The following is a 26,450-nucleotide window of genomic DNA, read 5'->3' on the forward strand; positions in this document are numbered from 1 at the left end:
AATGAAACCACACCGCTATTTTAATTTGAACTTCTAGTTTTTATTGAATGGGGGAAATCTATGTTTATAAAATCTTTTTGAAATGCTCCTCTTATTTAATATTGGACTTCTCTGATTTTTTTATAAACAGGGAAAAATCGTTATAAAGATTTTTGAAGTACTTTTTTTTATTTGAACTTCTTGCTCAAATTGTTGGCCTTCCAATTTGACTTTTAGATATTAAAAACTTCATTTTTTAATGTCGACCTGCTTCGGTTTTAAAATTTGAACTTCTTATAGAATTTTGTCGTGACATTTTTATGCATTTTTTTGCTTTTCAGTGAAATGGCCTCGGCGGTCTCTTTGGTCTCTTTTTTTCATTTGATTGTTTTTCTTCTGTATGTACTACGCATGAACTTCGGAATTTCTGAAACATGAACTTCATGTGCTATTAATTTTTTTATGAAACTCCATAGTTTTTATTCTTTGAATTCCATGATTTTTTTGTTTATAATTTTTTGGTTTGAACTTTGATGTTCGTTATACCTAAACTTTCGAAATCACCCATTTTTATACACATTTTTTCTCTTGAATCCAAGGTCTGCAAAAACAATAGGAAAATTGGGGTCAATTCTCATAAGCAAGTTTTAACATGCTCAGAGCCAGGGTTTCAGCAATGGGCCAACAGATATCTTTTTTAAACCCAAGACATTGGTTTCAATTGCTAACAGTTTTAAGAAAGCAAAACAATTGCCAAAAGCCCAAAACTGTTCTCAGTGGCCAGAAACCAACCACCTGGACGTTCTTTTTTTGATCAAAAGGGGTTTTCCCCCGCCCCATTTTTATAAAAAAACGGAGCAACGCAAGTCTCCAGGACTGTTACAAGCGATCGGGGCTACCCGAAATGGCAGACCGGAAAACCAACTAAGCTAAAGCAACAGCTAAACAAGCGCCCACTGACTGAATCAGTTTTAACAGGGAAAAAGAACGTCTGCTACCATGCAAGGCCAGCTGTAAAACCATCAACTCGAGCTACACCAGAGGGAAGCATAAAGAGCAGATCGCGCTCTCAGTCATCTTCTTTGTTGATGTTTTTGCCTTTTTTGTGTGACTCATCCCGAGTGAGCCTTCGGCGCTCCACCTCGGTTCTTCTTCACGCATGCCCTCAGTTCCCACCCCAGGCTATCCTGAGCAGCTCGCCTCTTCGCCGATCCAGGAGTTGAAGACAGCGTCGCAGCAGCACCGATTGATCGCCCTCCTTCCATTGATGTAGAGACCACCTGGACGTTCTATGTTCTTTCTTCAAAGGATGATGCTGTAATGACTTTTTTGTGCCTCCTTTTTTGCTCCAACTTCTTTAGTCGACCTGCCACAAGCTTTGTGTTTGACCTGCTGATGAGTGCAATCCGGGAGGAGCAGACCACCACGGCTGCCGGTGATGCAGGGGGTAGTCAGGAGGTATTGCAGTAGTGGTGGGGGAAGCCGGTCAGAGGAGGATCCGCCACGGAGAAGAGCAGTGGGGAGTGACCTGTCAGTGAGGAGGATCTTGATTTATTAGTAAATTAGTGACAATATATCCAAGTGACTGGCAATGCTGAGAAGGATCCACAAAGCTAGCTACACAAGTTGTTATAACAGCCTGACGCTGTATTTGAAACAAGATAGTTATTGTTGTGAGTGAACGTGTAGTGAGTGAAATTTGCATGCCAGAAACCAACCCAAACTAATCAAAACCTCCATGACGAATTCAGGGGACACCAACGCACGCATGATTGGGCTTCCATGTGGCTTCTCAGGCACTACAGAGTTGAGGGTGCACGTTCGCTCGGGGAACAACCTGGACTTCTGCACTTTCGAAGAACAATAAAATATACAGGAGATTCAGTCGCAAGCTCCTCAAAATTGTAACAAGTCCAACACATCATAGTAGCGATTAGAGATAAAAAAGGTTCACAGAGAGGATACCGGGGAGGCGCGGTCGTGTCAGCAGTAGGCCGTGGCGGTGTGTGTTGATGGCGGCCGGACCAGAAGCGGTTGTGGTTTAGCGGCTAGATAGGTCCTTGCATGGTCCCTTGCAAGTAACAAAACAGCCTGCATGGCCCCTTGCCACCAGAGAAAACTTCCTTTTGCTACTGCCAAAGCAATTGTTATGCAAAACAAAGCATTTCAAAAAAAAAAAGCAAAGCTACAGAAGTGATAAAATTACTTCAAAAACTATTACAACTGTATGAATAAAGCTTCGTGTCAAATGTATTTTCTTAAAAGCTTGAGCTACTGGAACCCGTGGAAGAGGTTGTGGTGTCTTCCTACTTATTCTGGATTCATTTTTGAATGCTAGTTACGACACTCATTTATGTATATTTTACAAATGGTGCAAGTGTTCAGGTGAGAGGAGCCAAGGTCAGAACCACTCTGAAGTCTGAACTAAGTATGTGCATAGACAAAATGCAAAAAGGAAGAAAGAAACTTCCCTGAATGTACTAAAAAAGCAATCTCTAAAATTTAATGCCCAGCCACTTCGAATTGCAGCACTCTCGGCACCACGCCCAGCACGCCGGAGAGACGCACGCCAAACCTAGCCGTCGTCGGACATCGTATGCCCGTTGGGTTGATGTTGCTGCATGGAACGCTCCATTTGTAGCTTGAACTGCTGAAAAGAAGCACCATCAGCTAGCTACAACGGAGGTGAAGAAGTAGCAGCAGAGGCTGTTCGGTAAGTGGTGTACTGACAGAGAAATTGATACGCCAGCCTAAGAAACTTAACTCAAGTTTGTACATCCTGGGTTTTTTTCAAAGCCTCCTTGTTTGTAAGGTGTAGCTATGATCCAGGGAGATGCATCATCATATGAAATATGTAAGAGAACTCAATACATGGAAATAAAAATTGATGTATCTGCAGGGAGAACTTAACTTGAACTGGCAATACAGCCAAACGTCTCCTTCATTTCAAATAATTTCACACGAATGCAGAGTATACCGGTCAAAATGTGTTTATTTTAGTACATACATGAAACTATAAGCTTCAGCTGATGGGATGTTGGTCTCAGATTTATGAAGCTAAGAAATGAAAAACAGGGAAAAAAACACTCTGAATGTACTAAAAAATATTGTACGTCTCTGAACCTTAAGCCACATTCACTCTGAAGTTCATCAGTACCCTGCAAAATTGGATGAGTTGGTTTCTCATCGTGGCACCGCCAGAAGCCGAGGCGCACAAGTATGGAATGGGCAAAGACACGCCTGCATTTCCACTACTCCATGTGACAGAGTTCAATCATCCAAGAGGGGAGTTGGAAGCAACAGGAGGAGGAAGATCAGTACGCGTTTGGAGAGAAGGTCACCTGTGGACATGAACATGGCAGGTGGGCGACGGGGAGAGCCGGTGTGCTGCAGCGGACGGAGCCAAGCGGAGGCAGGGGTTCGGCCGCGGGGCGGCATCTCTGTCGCTGCTCCTAGTCTCCACCAAGCAAGCATGCTAGGGCGACGGGGGTGGCCGTGTGGCCTGATTGGCGCGCACGACGGAAGCCGCCGGGCGCCGGGGCTCCGGGAGAAGGACGGCGACGGGGCCGCCGGAGGAGACCGACGGGGCAGCGCCGTGAAGCCGGGAGGTGGAGGCGCGTGGCGACCCGGCCTGGAGGTGGAGTCGCGACGGCGCTTCTGCCGGGGAGGAAGTTGGGGCCGACGGTGCGTCTGGCGGGGAGGGAGATGGGGGCGGCAGTGCTTCTGCCGGCGGAAGGAGGTGTGGGCGACGACGCCTACTGCCGGGGGAGGGAGGTGGCGGCTGCGGCGGCTGCGGCGCCTGCTGCCCGGGGAGGGAGGTGGTGGTGGCATGGGTGCGAGGTTAGAACGGCGTGGGGATAAGGTTGGGAGAGGGATTCTCTTTTTTTTTTCTCCGCGGGATCCGGAGTTCGGGAGCATCCCGCCGGCTCCTATACACAACGCGTCGTGGCTGGGGGGTTGGTGGCGGCGGCGCCGCCGGTTGGGGACGGGGCGGCGGGCACGTCGTCGTTGAGGGCAGGAGCTGCGGGAGGTGGGGCATCGGGGAATCGGGGGGAGTAGAGGTGGGGTGGGCTTTTTTCTTTTTTCTGTCACTGCCCGGTTCGGGAGTTCGGGAACTCCATCGGGCCTGAAATTAGAATAGTGCTTTTTATTGCTATTTCTTCAAGTTGATTTTTTGCCTAAGTGAATGTGATCGGACCCGTTCCCCCTCTATGCTAAACTCAACCCAATCTGTTCACACATTCTTCATGTACATTCTATTTGAAACCCGTTCAAAATTTTCACTTTGTCCTTATCAGCGGAAGAATTTGTGAGCGAAACATTAAAATATTCTTATCTGAATTTTTGGCTTTTGCCGCTCAAACCATTCCGCATCCCATGATAAGATTAAACTACTCACCCACGATCGAACACAATCTCCACTTCTCAGTACGTGGGTGACACATGTCGCTAGGATGGGAAGGGTCAGGGGCACGCTCGTCCATTTTCCTCGGACGAGCGGTTTTTCACCTCGGCTATAAATACCCCTCACCCTCCTCAGACCTCATTTACTCCGCTCGATCTCACTCCCCTCGCTCGAACTCTCTGACCTAGCACCGCTGCTACCTTCCATGGTCGCCGGTGAGGAAGACCTTCACTGCCTCGACCTCGTCGCCCTCGTATTCGCGCCGGCCGCGAAAATATTCACTCCGTCGCCGCCGTAGTTGTCTTCCTCCGCCAAGTTAGGGCGTGGAAGATCTGAACAGACGAGCTTCTCCACTAATACTCTTAGTTTGTCGTCTTCTTCGTCAAGGGTAAATAAAATCTATTTTTACTGCCCTTGTTGATTCTGATGATTTACACAAAATCTTCAAAAGGTGTTTATTCTTCAACTTCCATGTCCTTAAACACCAACTTGCTTCTGTTCTTGATTTGTTTCTCTAAGCAACGTTTTTCCTCAAGATACCTCAATTGTGTGGATTTTCAAATCTATACAACTCTGGAACCTATGTCAAGAACGCTTAGTGAAATTCCTCAAGACACCATGGTCAAATTCCTCAAACTTGATTCTTTTGAAAAACTTCTGAGAACGCATATGACCTCTCCAAATTCTTCGCACCTGTACTCTGTTCACAGGTACACATGTCCGCTTCTGAATCTCGAGGTTCTCATCAACTTAACTCATTTGCAGTGTTCCTTGAAGACAAATTGCATACCTCGTCATAAAATTTGATTGTTCAAAATCCTCAAGTGAAGAATATGGCTGATGGCAAAAGACCTAAGAAGGGAGGAAAGAGACCAGAAGCGAATACTGCTTTTGAAATCCCTGATGACATATATGATGAATATTGCACTCCTGATGAATCCAAGCATGGCAAGGAGAACAAAAATCAGCGCAGGGTGCGCATTGAAAGGAGATGGGCCAGAGAATAGAGGGAGTATCGATATGTGACTCCGAAATAGATGAAGAAATTCGCTGTACACCCTCCATGCCCAAGACCTCCATTGGCACCAGGCCAAGTTGAAAGTCCCACTAGCATCAAACACCGTGAGGATTTTCCCAAGGATTGGGCCAAGCGCCAGGCCAAGTTGGCCAAAATGGCAAAAGAAGCAGTGCAGAAATTCAATGAATATTCTGCTGTTGCCACTGCTGTGGCCTCTGCTACCAAGCCTAAGAAGGCAATGCCAAAGAAACCAGCTGTCAAGCCAAGTTCCTCAGCTGCAATTCCCTCACGGCCAAGCTCTTCAAAGCCCTCACGGCCTGTCCCTCAAGCAACTTCTTCAAAAGCAGCTCCAGCCCCCTCTATTACAAAATCCTCAGCAACTGCTGCAAAGTCCTCGACACCTGTGCATCTTGCCTCTTGCCAAAGGACCACAGGAATCTCTATTGCTTTAGGAGCATCTACAAGTTCCTCAACTCCACCTCAGTCTTCAACTGGTCCAACCTTGCTGAAGAAAAAGGCCACTGCTGGACGAGGCACAAGGCCAAGTCCTCACAAGAAGAAGGTTGCCTTTCAGGTTCCGTCAAGTGACGACGAAGCTGATGATGAAGAAATGGCTGAAATCATCATAGATACAAGCAAGGGCCGATAGAGCCAAAGGCAATGAAGTGCCACTTCTACTGGATGCAAAATTGATCCTTGATTTCATTGATCTATGGCACAAGGACCCTAACACTCCTCTGCCTGACTTCAACCTCACTCCTGGCCAAAGTCATATGCTGACTGCCTTCATAGGCGAAGCAAAAAGGGAATTTGAGAAGGCCAGGCAAGTGAAGAAAGCTTAGTATAAGAAGGAGCATTTCTGAAGAAAAATATTGTGAAAATGTCTCCTAAAGAACTTGTGACTATGCAGACTGAGATCAAAGCACTCAGTGATGAATTTGACGCATATCGTGCAGATTGGCTAGGTGGCAAAGTCAGATTCGTCAGAATGGTGAAGGGATTCACACCAAATGTTGCAGCTTCATCGGAACAAGAAATTCCTCAGGCTGAGACATCTGCTCAGCCTACTGAAGAAAATACAAGCACAGCTGATGAAAATCAGACTGTTGAAGAAAATGAAAGCACCAGGGCTGCTGAAGAAATTCCAGCCTCTAAAGAAACTGCGAGGGCAACCACCAATGTTGCGCCTGAAGAACAAACCAGGCCAGTCGAAGCATCTGCTACTATGCCTGAGGAATCTGAACATGCCAGGGCAACTGCATCAGTTGCGCCTGAAGAAACTGAACCTATTTCATCTGCTCCTCCTGCAAAGTCATCACAGATGACAAATATCAACCTTCCTTCTCCATCAGAAGCGAAGAAGACCAAAGCTACGGAGAGGGCAGCAGTGAAGAAAAGGAAAGCATCTTCGACTTCAGAGTCTTCAGCTCCTAAGAAAGTGAAGACTTTGACGAGCTCATCCGCGAACCCAATTGATGTTGTTCCAATATCAAGCATGCCATCAAAGGAGATTGTTCCCTTTGGTGAGGAATATGTCATTCCAAGTGACACGGATGAGGAAAATCCTTCTGCCGCTTCTTCAGAGCAGTTGGATGAAGAAATTGAAGTGGATAATATCCCTTCTACTCCGCTGGTATCATCGCCCATGCCTCAGTTCATAGCTGAAGAGGCGGGCGTTGAAGAAATTGATGAAGAAGATGAGGATGTGGACATTGGGTCTACAACTCCTATTCAGAATGATGACTATTGGGAAAGTCATCACCCCAATTCACCTCTGACAACCCCTCTGCATCAACTTCCTCAGTCCCCTGTCCAAACTGAAGAAATTCATACGGGCTCTGAAGGACATCAAACATCACTTCATTCTATCCCTGAAGAAGTTCTAACCACTAGTGCTGAAGAAATGGAGGACAAGGCTGCTGCTGCTGAAACTGCTACTGAAATTCCTCAGCCTGTGGCTCCAGAGGTTGTGCATCAAGAGGCTGTGAAGACTTCAACTATTAATCTTCAGCCCAAGCCACAGAATCCTCACACTAAGAAGCAAAAATTCAAGGCTGATGATTTCTTTGCCGAGCATTATTTCTTCTCAGACTATAATCCTTATGACTCTGCTAGACTTCGTCGCAAGCGCTTCTGGACAGCCAGCCAAATGAATTTCTATTCCTCACTGTTGTTTGATAAAGACAAGGTATTTGACCATGAGCAAATTCCACATGTGGATATGGAGTCTCTGCCATGCTTCACCCCCGTCCTCAGTGTTCTTCATGATGCTGGGCTACTCAACTTCTGCACTGACATCTGCGACTGGAATGAAGAACTCATTCTTCAATTCTATGCCACGCTGCACATCACTGAAAGTGTTGAAGATGTGAATTCATGGGTGCTAGACTGGATGACTGAAAATACTCACTACAAAGCACCGGCCTCTGAATTGCTTCAAGCCGTCCCAGTTAGTCCTCCCACTGAAGGTGCAAGGCTCATGTATGCAGAACCAGAACTTTTGAATCATCTAATGTAAGTGCTGATGAAGCCTTTGAAGCCTGGCCAAGCTCCAAGGACCACATTCCTCGTCAAGGAATTGCTTTATCTGCCAAGGACAGTGTATTGCATATTGACCAAAACCCTCAGTCTGATCAAGGGCCACAACTCTGATGAAGAAGATATTGTTGGCATAATGAAGAATCTGCTATTCAATATCATACATGGTATTCCTCTCAACTACCATGATTTCTTCATGAGGACTTTGGCCAATGCTGCTTTGTCACCTTTTGAGTTGAAACCTTATGCCCCCTGGATCATGAAATTCATCAGATCAACATCTTCAATTCATTATAAGGCTGACTTTCAAAATCATCTCAGCTATCTGCCCCCCATTGAAGTCCTCAAAAGGACTATTTCCTCAGCAGATGAGAAGGGCAAAGCTGCTATTATAGATGAAGGCACTCGTCCATTGGATGGACAGTTTCGTAAAGCTGCATCCTATTACACCAATGATGACTCTGCCACACAAGACTCTGCCGCAAAAGCTTCAAAGCAAAATCCTCAAGCTACTGCTCCCCGTGTGATGACTGATCGTGAGCTTCTCCTCAGTCTTCATTAGAAGGTCGATCGCAACCACAAGTGGGTCAAGCGTCAGTTTGGTGCAATTCTTCAGAACATGACAGTCACACAAAATACTGTGAAGAAGAACCACTACTACTTGCATGAAGTCTTTGATCGCACTTGGGCTATTCTATCTAATCTCTACAGTGCTGAAGATCTCAAGGAGATGGACTTCCAACAGGACTTTGACTGGGCACAATCACCTTCAAAGAAATTCAAGAAGGTTAAAGTTCCTCACTTGGTCGCCAGATCATATTCCTCATCGCGCGAGACTGATGAAGCCGAAGACTTGAACGACACCGCGACATGCCCTACTCCAACGGACGACCCCAACAATGCTGACGCTCCTCCGTCGACATCTTGATGACATTCTTCAGGGGCGTTAGTCCTCATTTTTCGTTCCTTTTGGTCATTCGATGACAAAGGGGGAGAAATTTGAGTTAGTCTTCAAGTGGGTCTCTTATATATGGGCGTTTTATTGTTAAGTTATAACTCTTGCTCTTCTGAGGTGTTTGCTCTGATGAGTTATAAACTTAGGTCCTATGGTGCTCTGACTCTTTTGAACTGCTTTTCTGCATGCTTATTCCTCAACTGCCTTAATGCATGCATGCTGAATTCGTCATGCATGCTTATTCCTCAACTGCCTTAATGCATGCATGCTGAATTCGTTAGAGTCCATATTTCATCATGCATTTCAAATTCTTCATATCATATGTTAAATGTGTGTATGAATTACAAGATATAGGGGGAGATCTCCATGATTCTACTCTACAATGTGCATTTGCTATTCAAAGCAAATTCCTCCAATATGCACATCTTCAGGGGGAGTTCTTCTATATCTTGCAATCAATTTCCTCAATATCAGTATTCACACTTCATATGTTTATCCCCGTTGAACACTTAACCTATACTGTCATGAATCACAAAAAGGGGGAGATTGTAAGTGCATCTAGTGCCCCTTAGTGATTTTGGTGTATTGAAGACTTATGGGTTAAGGGACTAATGTGTTTGTGAGTGTACACAGGTCTATAAGTCTATGAGGAGTTTGATATTTACGATGAAAGTTGACCCCCAAAAATGAATGTCTTGAGTTGAAGACTTTGGTTTTCTTGAAGACTTTGAAAGTGAGGAAATTGGTGTGACCTTGGAGACTTGATATTCATGCGAGGATTATGAAGCGTGAAGACTTTTGTTTTTGTAGTTTAATTTTTTTTCTTGAGTCATAGGAAACACCGTACTGTTAAAGGGGGTCGAGGTAAAACTAAGGAAACACTTTCCAAGTGATGCTCATCTCAAAATCCTAAACCTACCCAATCCTTTCGAGTGAAGCCATTGGAAATCACATACAGTTTAGTCAATTTCTTCAGTAATAGAGATGAAGATCTTCTATTCTCTGAGGAATTTGTTCTGACTGAGGAGTTAGGAATTCGCCAGTGCGGATTGCCTACAAGTGAGGAACATGATAGCCCTGAGGAATTTGATACTCAAATATCTGACCGTTGCTGTGCTACGCGCCAGCTGTCCCAAAATATCTACCCACCTCACGGTCATATCATTGAAGGGAATTTATGTCTTATCATGTCCGACTGCTCTATAAATAGCCGCCCCTACAACCACTAGTTGCTTGGCTGCTCCGAGAGAAACTAACACTTGTCATTGAGAGCATCCCGTCCTCCGAGGACTTTGAGCGAAAATCATCAAGTGAGGAAAACCCAAACCCAAACACCTACAAACCCAAAGTATTTGAGCATCACTGAAGTGATTGTTCCTGTGTGGAACTGACGCTTGTTACCTTTGAGGACTGTGCATCCTCCAGACGGTTAGGCGTCATGGTCTAGAGCATCCAAGAGGAAATTGTGGATCGCCGAGTGACCGAGTTTGTGAAGGTTTGGGAGTCACCTAAAGACTTACCACGAGTGATTGGGCGAGGTCTGTGTGATCTTAGCTCAAGGAGAATACGATGAGGACTGTGTGTCCGGGACTGTCTGTCCACAGGTTTAAATACCTAGCCACTCCAACCAGACGTACGACTGTCACAACAGTTGGAACTGGTATACCAAATCATCTTCTTCACCAAGCTACTGGTTCTATTCCCTCAACCCTTTCATTTCCTCATTCATGTGCTGATGAACTTGATCGTTACTGTTTGAAGACTTTGACTGAAGACTTTCTCAATTTCCTCATTCCTAATTCTTCAGTCACTTTGTCTTCAGCCTGCTTGTCCTGTTTACATGCTACTTGTACTCTGTGTATGTTTCATTTCATCATGATGACTGTGCTATTGTTCTGTTATGCATGTATCTGAGTACCTATTCTGCTGCTAACACTACAAAAAAATACACTTCCGTGATGATACGTGTTTGTCACAGTAGGTCGCGTTTTTTGTCATGCATGTACATCCATGTCGATTTTATGACAGAATCAAGATAGTCATACATGTGCTGTCGTAGAAGTGTTCCATGACATTACCAAAATTATCATCACGGAAGTGTCCACTTCCATGACGATAAATCGCGCGCCACAGAAGTGCTTTCGTCAAGGGTGACCGACACATGGCATCCACCGTAACGGAACGCCGTTAAGCTATCGGGTCGGGTTTTGGATCCGATAACCTGTTAACAGCCCGGACCAATGGGGATTTTCCACGTCTAAAATAATCATTGGCTGGAGGAAACACGTGTCAGCTCCGCGTTGGCACAGTTGTCACTCATCCAATGGGCGAGACGCGCCTATGATATGTTGACACGTGGACCGACCCATAAAGTTTAAATGGGCCGGCCCAACTAAAGGCCCACAAGATTTTGCGGACCATAATGGGCCGGCCCAGCTAAAGGCCCACGAGATTTTGCGGACCATAATGGGCTGGCCCAGCTAAAGGCCCACAAGATTTTGCGGGCCATAACGGGCCGGCCCAGGTAAAGGCCCACAAGATTTTGTGTGCCATAATGGGCCGGCCCAGGTAAAGGCCCACAAGATTCTTGCGGATCATAATGGGTCGGCCCAGCTAAAGGCCCATGAGATTTCGCCGACATTAATGGGCCGGCCCAGCTGTAGGCCCACAAGATTTTGAGGACCCTAGTAGGCCGGCCCATTAATTGGCTGCCATGTTTTGGGCCAAATGTCGGCCCATATTTGATCCGGTCCATTAATGGCCTGCCACGTTCCGGGCCTAATAATGGCACATATGAGATCCGGCCCGTTAAAAGCCTACCACGTTCTGGGCCAAATTACGGCCCAGATCAGGTCCGGCCCTTTAAGAGGCTTTGGGCTAAATTATGGCCCATATCTGATTCGGCCCGTCAACTGGACGCTATGTTTTTGAGCCCACTAGCTAAAGGCCCATTTAGTAATTCGGCCTGATATTAGTTTCGGCCTGTTAAGGGCCCATTTAACATTTCGGCCAGTTAAAAGCCCGTCATATAGTTGGGCCTAACTACGGCCCGGTTTGCATCCGGCCTGCTCGCAGCCGATATCTGATTGGGCCAAATAAGGACCGAGACAATTTTGGCCTGTTAAAAGCCCGTGATTTGATTCGCACAATCATGGGCCGGGTCCATTTCGGGCTGCTGCCGGCCCGTGAGCTGTTCGGCACGTTTCAGGCCCAACCTACTTCTCAGCCTCCTAAAAGCCCATTGAGTTTCTTGCGAAAAGAGGGCCGGGGGTTACTCGGGCTATTAAAGGCCCGAATCTAGTAGTGGGCCAGTTTACTTTTGGCCTTTTAACGGACCAAGATGACGGGGCCCATGATGTGGATCATACATCGTGATTGCATGATGGCCCGATTATGTACCGTAATTTTACGGTTTGGCCGGTTTACTGCGAAGACAGGATATACAGTAAAATAACTGCAGCATCGTGAATAAGAAAAAACCTAGACTATACAATAAAGAAATTACGGCATATTACATCCACTGGGCATCAAAGTTTGCCACTATGATAATAAAGCACAAGCAGACAGCAGATTACATACACTGGGCATCAAAGATCGCCACCAGTGCAAATAAACACGCCGACAAAATAATATACAAAACCGACAGCACTTCAATAGAGTTCAAGAAAGGTTAGCCCTGCTGGGGAGCTGCAGCGCAAGCAGCTGAGCAAGATGATGAGACTGCGCTTGTTCAACACTTATATCTTCCTCACTCTGAAAGATAAACAAGCAGACAGATGACAAGTTTTGCACATAAAAGTGTCAGTGCTGACAATTCATCACATTTCTTACTAACGAATAAAGTGACACAATTTAAAATTGCATTAACACAATATGGTATTGTTCAGGTCAAGACATGGCAGGAAATGACATTGTGAAGGAGTTGCAGCTTCACGACACCACTGGATTACAGATCAAGAACTCATAAGTATCAATGGTTAGTGTGCTGTCAATTTATCCCATTTCAGATTGGCAAATAAAGAGACGGTTTAAATAATAGTAGAATGATATGACATTGTTCATAGTTAAGACATTGCAGAATATGACATTGTGCTGTAGTGGGTAGGTTCACCACACCAGTGGATTACAGATGAAGAACAGAAGCATACATGCAGTGCAAAAGAAGATCACTTGCTCTGTATAGTTTAATTTACATGGTATGGAGAAGGAACTTGGTTGTACAACTGATAAAACTTAAATTGAGAAGGACAAACTTTTGTTTATGAACTACATAATAAACTTTAAACATGCAATTTGATGCAAACACCAAAAATAAATAGCTGTTGCGATCATGCCTAACCAAATATACACAACAAAGTTTGAAGGCTTGAGAAGGACAAACTTACATTATTGGTGAAGACAGGCTCTATAAAGCCCTTGTCCATGCTGATGGGGGGGGGGGGCAATTCAAGAAGTTTACCACAGAATCTTCTTCATCAGCATTGCCTTTATTCTACATTTTGTTAAGAGTAAATATAGATGTGTTAATATACGAAAAAATGGAGAATATTTAAGATAAGATGAAGAGCGATGCTATATAACCAAGTAGCTATAAATGTAAGTGCATCGATACAGGCAAAAGGTACAACCAAGAGCAATGCACAGCTAAACTTCTTCAGTACCATCGGTGTTATCCAACCTTATGGTAAGAGTAAATATAGATCTGATGTGTAGAAAATGGAGGGCAAAGGAAAATAAGCTGCAGAGTGATGGTACATGTACAACCACCTGTCAATATAAGTACACTGATAAAGGACAGCATGTACTTACAAGAACAATGCAGAGCTAAAAAAATTCATTGGCATTGGATATATTCTACACTAATGTAACCATTCACACAGATCAGATAATTTGGAGCAAACAATTGATAAGCAAGCTATCATGCATACTGCTGTCACATAATGAACCAGGTATGTATGCAAGTACAGTGATACAGGACAACAGGTACTAACAAGAGCAAAGCAGCGGGCAGCATATTTGCGATATCCTGTCGTTCCTTTCAAACCGGAATTCTTCTTCGAGCAAATTTCCTGCAAAAAAGATCCGTAGGGCACATGCGGAAAAGTAGAAGTTCAAATTGTCATGTGATTTCATAGACAGTACCTCATCCTGGGAATAGACCAGTGCATAACAAGGTTTTTCCATTCAATGTCTTCTAAATTTAGCACAGGAGACTTCACCGGAAATTCGTTTATAGACTTGCCATCAAAGTGTGATTTCCTCAGGTAACACCGATACTGCTGCAATGCTTCCTTGAAAAGCACAAGCAAGCTTTGCTCGTCATGACTATCCAGATTGACCCTCGCCTAGTTAAAACAATGTAATGTAAATCATTGATGTGTTCAATCAGCAGAAAACAGGAAAATAATAACCATGAATAATAGCACTTACACGTAAGTTGGACAGGAAGATGTGAAAATGGTGTTTGTCTTCACTATAATCTTCCCATGATGGGAATATATGCACGTAGTCCCTAACAACATTGAAAGCATTGTCTTTTAAACTGGGAATAAATGGGATGGGGTTCCAATCTGCAGGAATTGGCCATCTCTGCAGTTGGGATAGGTCTTCGGCCGGTGGACTTGTTGTACTTTTTGCTGGAGTGGGATTTTTCTGTGGTACGGCTGGTGCTATGGCAAATGAAATCGGTATACCTTTTGCTGGAGTGCAGGTCCTATGTGGTGGGGCTAGTGGTGTGGCCAGTGAAGTATGGGTACAGTCTGCTGGAGTCGGTCCTACGTTTTGTGTCATTGGTTGTACAGCCAATATAAGTGGGGTGCTGTCTGATTTCTTCGGCACCACCACGTTTTCCAAGGACTTTGCTGGCGCTCCTTCAGGTTCGGCAATCACCCTCTTCCTTTTTGATGTCTGATGCACAAGAACAACATTTGAGTGAAAAAACATGGTATGATGACAGATGGAATATGTATTGATAATGGATGGGCATGGCATCTCGACATATATGATGAGTAAACTAAGCAGATGGCAGTGCAACAAAGTAGAAGAAATGCAAGACAACATATGCAAGATACGCGCAATCAATAAAACCTTGCCAAATTAGAACATGCACCTTGATGGTTGAACAGGACAGGCCATCTGCCTTTGACTCCTCGAGGTTAGAATAGTCATTAGGATCATATTCTGAACAAGAATCAACAGGTGGGGAGCGTATGAGTTTCATTGCATCCATAATGGCACTCAATGCCTTGGTGCCAATTTTGTAAGTCATTGCAGTGTTTAGCTTCAAGAGTGGACTGCTGCTAGTGCGAGACAAAGCAGCTACACAGATCATAGTGTAGATATAACGGGGAAAACTGTAAGCATCAGAGTAAAATCAGCAAAGTGGAACTTGCTGGAATATATGTGCTAGTACTTCCGGTACGGCTAGAAAGGCTTCGGATACCAGTTCTCTTCAACTGAAGGTGCGGTACTCTTAATATCAGTGTAACTCTTAAAGGCGACACAGCTCCCCGCATTTCCTTGCTATTCTTATAGGATTCAAGTGGGCAGGTCACTACAAATCCTATTCCTATGTTTACAAAATCCTACGAATCAAAGAGGCTCAAAGTGTCCATCACAACCGACCGTATAGACCTCTACACTGCAAAAGTCCCTGCTCATCTTCAGTACAAGGAACATACTGTACTACTATCATACTCCCTCCGTTCCAAAATATAAGTCTTGGTAGAGATTTCCACTATGGATCACATACAGATGTATCCAGATACATTTAGTTAGAGTGTAGATTCACTCATTTTGCTCCATATGTAGTCCATGGTGGAATCTATACAAAGACTTGTATTTAGGAACGGAGAGAGTACATATTAAAGAAGAACGGAAGAGGAGCATGGTAAAGAAGAGCAAGCAGATTTTGGATAATAAAATGTTGGTTGCGCAGTGCCCACACATGATGAACCAGAGCGCATTAAGAATGCAACTTCCAGCTGTCTCTCGACCATTTCAGGCGGTTGGATGAAGATCATACGTCTCCTAACCCTTCTTCTTCCTCGTCTCTGATTCTTTCCATACAGAACACCGCACGGGCCGCTGGCCGGACCACCGGCCCCCACGGCCTGTGTTCCTCCGCCACCCCCACCCCCGCCCCCACCCGCGTCGAGTTTTCTTCATTCAGCGAGGCCCCACAACCACCCGAGCCCCTTCGTTCGCACCGGCGAACTCCGGCGAGCTCTAAAAAATCGACTGACCCAATTTTGAAATTTAGTCTACTGTGATTTAACTAGTGTGGAATATAAAAGGGGAAAACCATAAGCATTGGGAGTATAGTGTTGAGCGTGCCATGGCGGATCTGAAGGTGCAAACCGGACAAAGGCAACTTCGCAACCAAGACAAGAAATCAGAGTAAAGTAGTGGCGATCTATTTTCTTGCTGCGATATATAAGTTGAGCAGATACGAAAGAGTACCGCCTCTGGTGCGGCGCCGTGTATGCATCTGCTGAGAATTTGACGGTGCTGCGGTAGCGATGGCTGTCAGTGGCGTGGAAGCAGATCTAGGAGGGTAGACGGTGGCGGCGGGGCGCGGTGGACGAGACGGTCGTAGGAGCGGCGTCGGCAAGGTGGACGACAGCGGAGATGAAGCGAGAGGACGGGATGCAAGGATCCCGGTCCGAAGCCGTGGATGACAGAGGTCGATCTCTTGTAATGGACAGCGGCGTCGGGGTATCAGCTCCGGCATGGTGGAGGAGGACGGCGGTGGATGGGGTGGCGGACGGAGGAGGCTGGGGTGGAGAGGGTGTTTTGGCGCCCACGGAGTACGAATGGGGAAAAGGGAGGTAGAGAGGAAGGGGGGGACCATGTATTCAGGGCGCGCTTGTCTCAAATGTGAGGAAATTTACAAACTTAGCCCCCGTTTCAAATTTCCTACATCACAACAATATTAGTCGGTTGGGGATAGGACGGTAATCTCGCATACACCGAATATTTGCCGATGAGAGTTTGTTTTTGGCGCCCACAGTGTATGAATATGAATCGGGGAGGGAGTCGATTTCGGTAGAGGACACACTGTGTTTTGGCGCCCACCGTGTATGAATCCGGGTGAGAGGTGGTTACGTCACGTTTGGGTGAAATTACAAACCTACCCCTATCGAAACCTATAGAAATCCAGCAGATAGGCTTTGCGTGGCAGGGATAGGCAGTAGTAATTTCGATCTCGCATATTTTGGTTTCGGGCGGTTACTGCGACTTTCCCCACTTCGTTCAAATTTTACAAAGTGCATGTTTACCGTGCCAACTCAATTCGAATCCCGTTTGTATTCTATTTTTTTCGGGCGGGATCCATTTTCAATTGGAATTAAATTATATATACATCATTTTTATATATACTTTCAAAAGTACAACACCATTTATACATAAATATGGTTTACAAATGGCATGATCTCATATTCATAAGGTTGTATCCATCAATTTGGATTTTCAAATATTTGAAACCACTTTATCTTGAAATCCAATGTATGCATTCCTCGCTAACTGTCTCCAATTAATGTGTGTTTCATGCGGTTTTTTTACTTCTCAAACATGTATAATGTGTTTCACACACGCAACATATAGTGTAATCCCGTTTAGACATTAATTGCATATAAACCATGCATTGTTTGTAATTAAAGAATATATGGATCACCAATATTGATAAACTATATAACATTACACGTGTGCCCAAATTCAAATGAATATGCATGTTTGATACACCAATTTGTGTTATGATATTATCGATGTCGTGATCTCCAGTTTAAATATTTGAATCCCCTTTAATCCAGATATTCGTCTCATATAGCTATCACTCATGCTTATATAGGACTATCTCTCTGGACCTATACGCGTTCATCGTCTCTCAGGTATCTCTCGTGCTACCTGTATGTCGACAATGATCTTTTATCTTCGTAACACACTGACGGTACTCTCTCCCTCGACCTTCATCACTCTATCTCTCTCTAAGTATATCTCGCTCCCTGCTATGTGTCTCTAACTATGATTCTCCATGTGGAATCTCTTTCTCTCACACAAACACAAAACTTTGTCTCCCGGGGTCTCATTGCTCTCTACTATTCCCATGTGTGCCACTCGCACACCCCTCATACAAAGATGTCTTTCGCTCCTTAGATATGAGAACCTACGACTCTTCCTCTTAAATATCTCTTTCTCACACACAAACACAAACTCTGTCTCCCACGGTCTCATATTTCTCCACTGTTCTCTTGTATGTCGCTCACACACACTCTCTCTCCCTAGAGATATCTTGCGTTCCCTCATATGTCTCTCTAGCTATCACTCTCGTTGTGAAATATCTTTCTCTCTCGCAGACACAAAACTCCGTCTCTCGGGATCTCATTTCTCTCTGATATCTGTTTGTATGTGACTCACATGCACCCTCTCTCTATCTCTCTCACAGCCACACACATAACTTAGCCTTCTGATCCACTCGACTCCTATCTCTAACGCACACTAGCTAGCATCTTTATCTTTCTATTTATCTGTTTCTCCATCAACCTTTGTTGGGGAACGTAGTAATTTCAAAATTTTCCTACGCACACGCAAGATCATGGTGATGCATAGCAACGAGAGGGGAGAGTGTTGTCCACGTACCCTAGTTCAATCTCGTTACCGGCAAGTCTCTTTACTCGTTCCGTAACACATCATCCCGCAACTAACTCATTAGTCACAATGCTTGCAAGGCTTATAGTGATGTGCATTACCGAGTGGGCCCAGAGATACCTCTCCGACAATTGGAGTGACAAATCCTAATCTTGAAATACGCCAACCCAACAAGTACCTTTGGAGACACCTGTAGAGCACCTTTATAATCACCCATTTACGTTGTGACGTTTGGTAGCACACAAAGTGTTCCTCCGGTAAACGGGAGTTGCATAATCTCATAGTCATAGGAACATGTATAAGTCATGAAGAAAGCAATAGCAACATACTAAACGATCGAGTGCTAAGCTAACGGAATGGGTCAAGTCAATCACGTCATTCTCCTAATGAGGTGATCTCGTTAATCAAATGACAACTTATGTCTATGGCTAGGAAACATAACCATCTTTGATTAACGAGCTAGTCAAGTAGAGGCATACTAGTGACACTCTGTTTGTCTATATATTCACACATGTATTATGTTTCCGGTTAATACAATTCTAGCATGAATAATAAACATTTATCATGATACAAGGAAATAAATAATACTTTATTATTGCCTCTAGGGCATATTTCCTTCAACCTTCTTTCTCGCCCTCACTCTTGCTTCCTATCACGCACACTACATATGTTTCTCTCTACATGCAGTCAAGTGCCCTCTTTTTATCTTTCTCTGACACACACATATATAACTTCACCCTCTGAACCACCCGGCGGTCATCTCCAACACTCAAACTAGCGGATGCCCCTCTAGCTAGCATCTCCATCTCTGTATCTATCTGTATTTTCTCCGTCAACATTTCTTTCTCGCACGGAGTCTTGCTTCCTATCACCCACACTATATATGTCTCTCCATGCATATGCATTTATAGGTTGATCTCTTTTGCACAATCGTTGTGCCTCACTCCCTCTGCTCGCCATAGATGCATGCTCCAGCCCACGCCACTATCTCTTAAAGAAAAAAACACATGCTCAATTGTCGGGCCTTCTTCCCTGCATTCTCACATGCATGCATATTGTCATACCGATCCGTCTCTCCCATGTCGTTGATCTTATGACTTATGTCTTCTTTCTTTTATCTCGATCACGCGCGCGCGCACACACACACACATCCCACGTATACATGTATACCTCTCACACATGCACGTTCAAGGTCTCTATGTCTCCATACGTAGTTAATTACCCTCAACCCTAACGCCACATCGAATCGTTCTCCTCTTGTGTGCACATAACTTCCACCTGGATGGGTAAAACACACACTCACACTTAACAATCTCCTTCTAGCTACCCCCTCCCACTCTTCCCCTATATCCCCGAAACCAATAAGACCATCCCTTTGTTTAATTCCCACCTACATGCACCATTGATATATAGTAGTCTTCCTCGGTGTCTCTCGAACAAACACGTTCTCTCGATGTCGACTCCTCTCACGCGCACACACCTTCTCTTCCCTCTCTACGGGCATTTTCTCTCTCGCACCCCATCGTTGGTGGCCTCTGCCATACACATCACCTCTCTATGATGAAGCCATGCACACTTAAATTACATCCGCCACCGAGGACCCCGCGACACACACACACATGCACGCATGCACACCCACCCACCCCCCCACACACACTAAGACTCCGTCTCTCTCTCTCTCTCTCGCACACACACACACACACAAACACACACACACACGCACGCACACCCACCCACCCCCCACACACAAAACACTCACACACACACTAAGACTCCATCTCTCTCTCTCTCTCACAGACACACACAGACACACACTAAGACTCCATCTCTCTCTCTCTCTCTCTCTCTCACACACACACTAAGACTCCATCTCACACACACATGCTCTAGGCGGAGCATTTGTTCCTACCACCCTTGATCCAACCTTACCGGTATGATAAACAATCACCTTAATTTACTTGTATAACATGGACAAATTCCACTTTACTTTAGTAGTAAGCAAACTTATCATCTGTACCCTTATAAAAAAACGAGTTGGCGATGATGGTGTGCCTGCCATCTTGTAATATAGACCGTCTGATCTATATCTGACGGATAGAAAGCAAACTATGATAATTTTACAAAAGATACCCGCACCTCTCTCCACATCCTTATCTCCCACGACCTCATTGCTCAGCAATTAAAAAAGGAAGTCCTTGGAACAATCTAGCATGGTGGCCGCTGCCGCCTGCCGGCACCGTCCATCCCCATGCCTGCGCCCATTCCGACCACCAGTCACTACCATGCTCCACTCCTCCTCGCCTTATCTCTCATCTTTCATTTTTTCGATGACATTCTCGAGATACCAGTTTTCCGATAAAATTCTTGAGATATCATTAGTTTTTACACATGGGATTACTCCTGCATGGGTCAATCACAACAGGTGTTTTGTAAAAAAAAAGCATATTGATGTTCTGTGCAATGCACGAGCATCTTGCTTGTAATTATATAACGCAAATGACGAGCAGGAAGTGACATTTTTTTTACACAACCACGTTAACATGGCCACGTAAATCACTAGCTAAAGTAAATACCATTATACTTATATCCCGATGCAAAAGGTTGAGTACATGTCCGGAGAGTAGAGTCGCACACACGCACTCTGTCTCTCAGAATCTCTGTCGGGTGGTAGGTGCGACATATGCCAACGGGTGGCTTATCATTGTGGGAGCCAGTAAGACGTCGCCGGTGCCTGGAAACGGGATAAGGCGAAGACATGCATGCCGGCGAATCTTACCTAGGTTCGGGGCTCTCCGTGGAGATAACACCCCTAGTCCTGCTTTGCGGGGTCTCCGCATGATCACTAGATCAACACAAGTGTCTACAAGAGGCTCCTTGAGCTGTTTTGCTAGAGGAAGAAGAAGGGCAAGGCTAGCTCTCCTCTTCTCTCTACGTGGTGTCTAAAGCTCTCTCAGGGATCAACCCTTTGCATGGGTGTCCTGGGGGGTTTATATAGGCCTACCCCCCAGGGGTACAATGGTAATCCGGCTGGACGCGGGTCCTAGCCGTCAGTGTCTGTACTTGCCGGCTTCTTCGCCGACCGCCGGGGCCCGCTGACTGGTGGGTCCCGCTGGCGGCTGGTTACTGTAGCCTCGCCCCTGGTGACGAGGGCTTCGCCGAGGTAAGCATGGCTACAGTGCCGCCGTCTGGCGTGCTCTCACTGTAGCCTTACCCCGTCTTGTCTTCTTAATGATGCACATACTTTGAGGAAGGGAGGTAGCCGGCTATTGGGAGCCGACTACGCCCTAGGCCGACTGGGGAAGGCATGGCCGCCTTCGAGCATCTCTCTAGTTGAAGGGGCCCACCACCTGCGGGCCGTACTGGCGCCTATCGCGGGTGGCGTCACGGTCAACATGGCAACAGTGCCGCGCTGGACGGGTGATGGCCGACCCGTACGGCGCACTGCGGCCAGGCGTGCTCCGGGATTCGGGGGTGGCAAGCTGTACTGTAGCCACGCCCCGTCTCATCACCGTTAGGTGGGTGCAGTCCTTGAGGGTGCAGTCTTGGCCGGCTTCTGGGAGTCGGTCTTCTTGTGGCCGGCTTCTTGGAGTCGGCCCTCTTGTGGCTCCCTTCGGGAGGGTTCTTGAGGTCGGGTCTCCTTCCGGTAGTCGGCCTATGAGATAGCCGGCCAGGGGAAGGCGGCCCTGCGTGTTGAATGCTTGAAGGTTCCATCGGCTTGATAATTTCTTGAAGTGCCAGGGGGAGTCGGTTAGGCTACCCGTGGCCATTTACTCCGACAGTAGTCCCCGAAGCTGGTTGGGCTTCGAGGCTGAAAGGAGAACGAGAAGCTCAATCAACTTCCTATCTTGAGGAGCCAGCAGCTAGGAGCCGGCTTTGATCAGGTGTGCCGTCTTGGCGAGGTTTTGTAGTCTGAAGGCGGGAGCCAGCTGGTGCGCACGACGGGTTGTGAGCCGGCCGCCTGTCGCCCGTGTGCCACGTGGCACCCTCCGGCTGGAAAAGCCTGCCAACCCACGCGCGTGACGGGACGCCGCCGCAGGCCGGGGCCCACCACTTCCACGCCTAGGCCTAGGTGTGGATCTTCTGTGGCCCAAAATGGGCCGTTCTCCTTCCAACGGCCGTTACCACACGTTGTTAGGCCGCAATAATTGCGGGGCGTGGGCTCGTGGGCATAGTTAATCCCACGTTCTCCCCCACGCTTTGCCTCCTCGGCTCCACCGCACAAGGCTATAAATAGGAGGAGGAGGGGGAGCGGCAGATGCTTCGCATGCTCACCCTCGCTCCGCCATCTTCTTCTTCCTTCTCTCCGGTTCAGTCGCCCCTCGCCGTTGCGCCGTCCCTCTAGTCTCCGCACTACCCCGCAGCATCGCCGCCGCGGGGCCGTGTTTTCATCGCCGCCGCACCCTGCTTCATCAGCCTCTTGCCGTCATGCAGCACGGCGGAGACTGGGACGGCTCCATCGTCCATGAGGACCACATCGACTTCCTCCGCAAGACGTGGCGGCTGCCCGGCGAGGATTATGTGCGGGTCCGTCTCGCGCCGGAGAAGGAGATCACGCCGGCGCCGGAGGAAGGTGAGCGGGTAATCTTCCGCTCGCATTTCCTGCGCGGCCTCGGCCTGCCCGCGAGCGCCTTCTTCCGCTCCTTTCTTGAATTCTACCAGCTCCAGCCGCACCACCTCACTCCAAACACGGTAGTGCTGCTGTCCGCCTTCGTCACCCTGTGCGAGGGCTTCCTTGGCGTTCTCCCCACCCTCGAGCTCTGGGGGGAATTCTTCTAGTCCAAGCTCGGCACCCGCATGCAGGGCGTGCCGGCTCAGAGCGGCGCCTTCATCGCGATGCGGAGGCCGGCAGCCGACAACCCATTCCCTGCCATTACGTTGATCCAGTCGGTGAAGCTCTGGCAGAAATCATACTTCTATGTGAAGAACGTCTTCCCGCGAGGCGACTTCGTCAACTTGCCGGCTGGGAGGCGGCCCTAGTGGTCCTATCGGGCCAAAACACTGTCGCCGGTTGGAGCCGCCGCCGCCGCCCGACTCCGGGTAATGATCCAGTCGGAGAGCCTGACCGGGTCCGACCTGCTGGTAGCCTTCGTGGAGTGCCGGGTGCTCCCGCTCCAAGGCCGCCCTCATTTGATCTGTCAATTGAGCGGCCAACTCGATCCGAGTCGGATGTGCACCAAGGAGATGCCTCACGACGAGGTAGCTCACATGGTGAACTATCTCGTGAACTGCAAGCTCACCGCGGAGTGGCAGTTTGGCAAGGAGCCGTACTCCCGCGCCAATCCTCTGCCTATGGTAAGCTTGCCTTTTCTTCTCTTCTTTACTTTTGTCATCCAGTTTCTCTTGGCCGACTCTGACCAGTCGGTTTGTCTTGACAGAACCCCCTCCTTCGCCCGGCAGCCGGGGCATCGGGAGCGAACCGCCAATTGCTCCCCGACCGGGTGGCGCATGACCTGGACGACCCCGACTTGGGGGCGGCCGCCATGGACGACAACACCGAGGGAGGAGGCGGCGAAGCAGGCAGCTCCGGGCATGGAGCCAGCTTTGCCGACTGGCCGGATGACGATGAGGCGGAAATCGTTCCGCGCCGCCAACCGGCGTCTGGTCAAGGCGCGGGTTCATCTGCCGCGCCGGCTGCCCGAGGCGGCACGCAGAAGCACCGGGCCTTGTCGGGCCTATTCGGCAGTCGGCCGAAGAAGGACAAGAGCACGGCGGCAGCGACCAGGCGGGACGAGGCAGCCGCGAAGGCGGCCCGCTTCCGGAAGGTGGTGAAGCAGCCGCAAAAGGTTTCAGCGTATGTGTCAACCTTCTCGCGTATTCCTTCTTTTTTGTCGATACTCTTTCTCTGAGTCCTGGTCTTGATTCATCAAACAGGGCTCCGCTCTCGCTTGAGCGGACCGCTGCCGCCTCCGTGGTTGGATCGGCGGGAGGATCTGCGAGCGCCCGCCCCGTGGACCCCCGTGTCGAGCTTCAAGCGGCGACGGAGAGGAATGCGCGGGAGGCGCGGGAGGAGCGGGAGGCGGAGGAGCTGAGGGCGGCCGCCAACAAGGCGGCGCAAGAAATGGCGGAGGAGTCGGCGAAGGTGCAAGCCGACGCAGCGGCCAAGGCTCGGGCGGAGGCTGCAGCCGTAGAGGCAGCGGCGGGGGCCTTGCTTGTCACCCCGCTGCGCGCCGTGGTGCCCGAGATCCCGGAGCCCCCGCCAGAGGAAGCTGGTAGCGACCTGCCGGGTATGGAGAGGGAGGAGGGCGACGTCGTCGTCCAGGAGAGGGAGACGGCACCGCCATCGCCGTCTGGGGCGGGCCAGGGCGGCCGGCCTGACGCGCCGCCCGCGCAACCGGCTGGAAGCGAGCCGGCCGCGAGGACGGACCTGGTTGCCCGGTCACCATCGCGCTAGCGCGCGGGGAAGGCGACTTCGGCGCCGGACCCGCAGAAGGCCGCGGGCTCTAGCTCGTCAGCCCAGGATCTGGAGGCGGCCAGCGCCAGCTCGGGGTGGACGCCGGGCGGTGGGACGGCCGTGGTAAATGTGGCGGCGCAAGAAGTCCGAAACCGGCTTCAGGCCCAGGCTGCCGTGCTGAGGCAGTACAACCAAGAGTTCCTCGCAACACGGACGACCATTTGGGTAAGTCTTCCCGCTTTGTTGTTTCTTGATCTTGATTTCTCCTGTGGGGGCGCGTCAGCGCACCCACTGGGTGTAGTCCCCGAGTTCCGAGTCGGTTGCTGAGCAGGCGGCTTGGAACTTCTTAGTAGACTTTGATTGCTTATCTTGCTCTTGTTTGCTTCTCTGTCTGACTTGCAGGACTACCATAACCTCCGCGCGGCTGCCTTCAACTCCCAGGCTCAGGAGCTGTCCCAGAAGACCGCTGATCTAACTGAGAGCCGGAGTAAGTGCTTCATCTTTTATCTCACGTGGGGGCGCGTCAGCGCACCCACTGGGTGTAGTCCCCGAGATTCGGGCCGACTGCTGAGCAGTCGGGTCGGATCTTTCCTGGCGACTTCTTTCTTATTGCTTTCTTCTTCTTTGCCATATCTGCAGAGGCCAATGCCGACCTGAGGGAGCAGTTGGGTGGGGCCCAGAACGCCCTTCGCGCCAACGAAGCCGAGTTCGACGCCTTGGCCCAGCAGCGTGACCGCTTGGCCAAGAGGCTGGCCGACCAGGAGGAGAGCCACAAGGCAGCCCTGAAGGCGGTGCAGGACAGTGAGGCCGCCCTTCACGCCGAGTACGAGACCGAGGCGGCGAGCTGGGCTGAGGCGAGGCAATCGCTGATCAATGGCTATGGCCAAATTGAAGACTTGGTTGACAGTATGCCGCCTTCCTCTTCGCTCCTTCGCTTGCCGCTTGCCATTTGGTCCATTCTCTGACTTTGTGTTTTTTCTCTTTCTCTTCTTTTTGCAGAGTACTTCCCTGGTTACTCTACTGCCGCCAACCAGGTCGTCGAGGCCCACCACGAGGCGCGAAGGCAGGCTGGTGCTGAGGTCGCGCCAAATGCTCGTCGGTCGGCTGAAGAGCAGCTTCTGGCGATCCAAGCCCGCCTCCAGCCGGCTCACCGCATGCTCCGCCGTCTTCAGTGCGCTGGGGCGCAACTACTGGCTGCCCTCTGGCCCGGCGAGGTGGTTCCTCGTACCCCCAGTCGGACTGCCGACTGGCTGGAGGTAGCGGTTGGCCGCTTCGAGGCCCGGAAGGCTTCTGTGGCCCGGTCAGGCGCCAGGCGAGCGCTGGAGTTCGTCAAAGCCTGGTATCCCGAGCTGAGCTTGGACCAGCTGGCCACCTGGCGGCAGGAGGCCGACGAGGAGTTGGAGGCGGTGCGGCCGGCTATCATCTAGTGCGCCTCGGCAATCGCCGACTACACCGACACCAGCGCCTTTGCTCCTAAGGTGGATGATGACGGCATTGCTCAGCCGGAGGAATGGTTCGG

The 26,450-nt window shown here is 48.5% G+C and overlaps 1 non-coding gene across 6 annotated transcripts; it reads right to left on the minus strand.

Moving 5' to 3' along the window:
• Positions 1 to 747: 747 nt before the first annotated feature.
• On the minus strand, positions 748 to 4,101 carry LOC109737684 (uncharacterized). Of its 6 annotated transcripts, none has more exons than XR_002226635.4 (4): positions 3,321 to 4,101; positions 1,945 to 2,626; positions 1,698 to 1,824; positions 748 to 1,507 (listed from the first exon to the last, which is right to left on the minus strand). It is a non-coding gene; the product is annotated as an uncharacterized protein (transcript). The 6 variants fall into 6 exon arrangements; XR_012181280.1 differs by having other exon boundaries at positions 1,698 to 1,829; positions 1,945 to 2,629; XR_012181279.1 differs by having other exon boundaries at positions 1,698 to 1,829; positions 3,321 to 4,098.
• Between the last annotated feature and the right edge of the window lie 22,349 nt (positions 4,102 to 26,450).

This window comes from Aegilops tauschii, chromosome 4 (genome assembly GCF_002575655.3).
Source record: "Aegilops tauschii subsp. strangulata cultivar AL8/78 chromosome 4, Aet v6.0, whole genome shotgun sequence".
In the NCBI taxonomy this organism is placed as follows: domain Eukaryota; kingdom Viridiplantae; phylum Streptophyta; class Magnoliopsida; order Poales; family Poaceae; genus Aegilops; species Aegilops tauschii.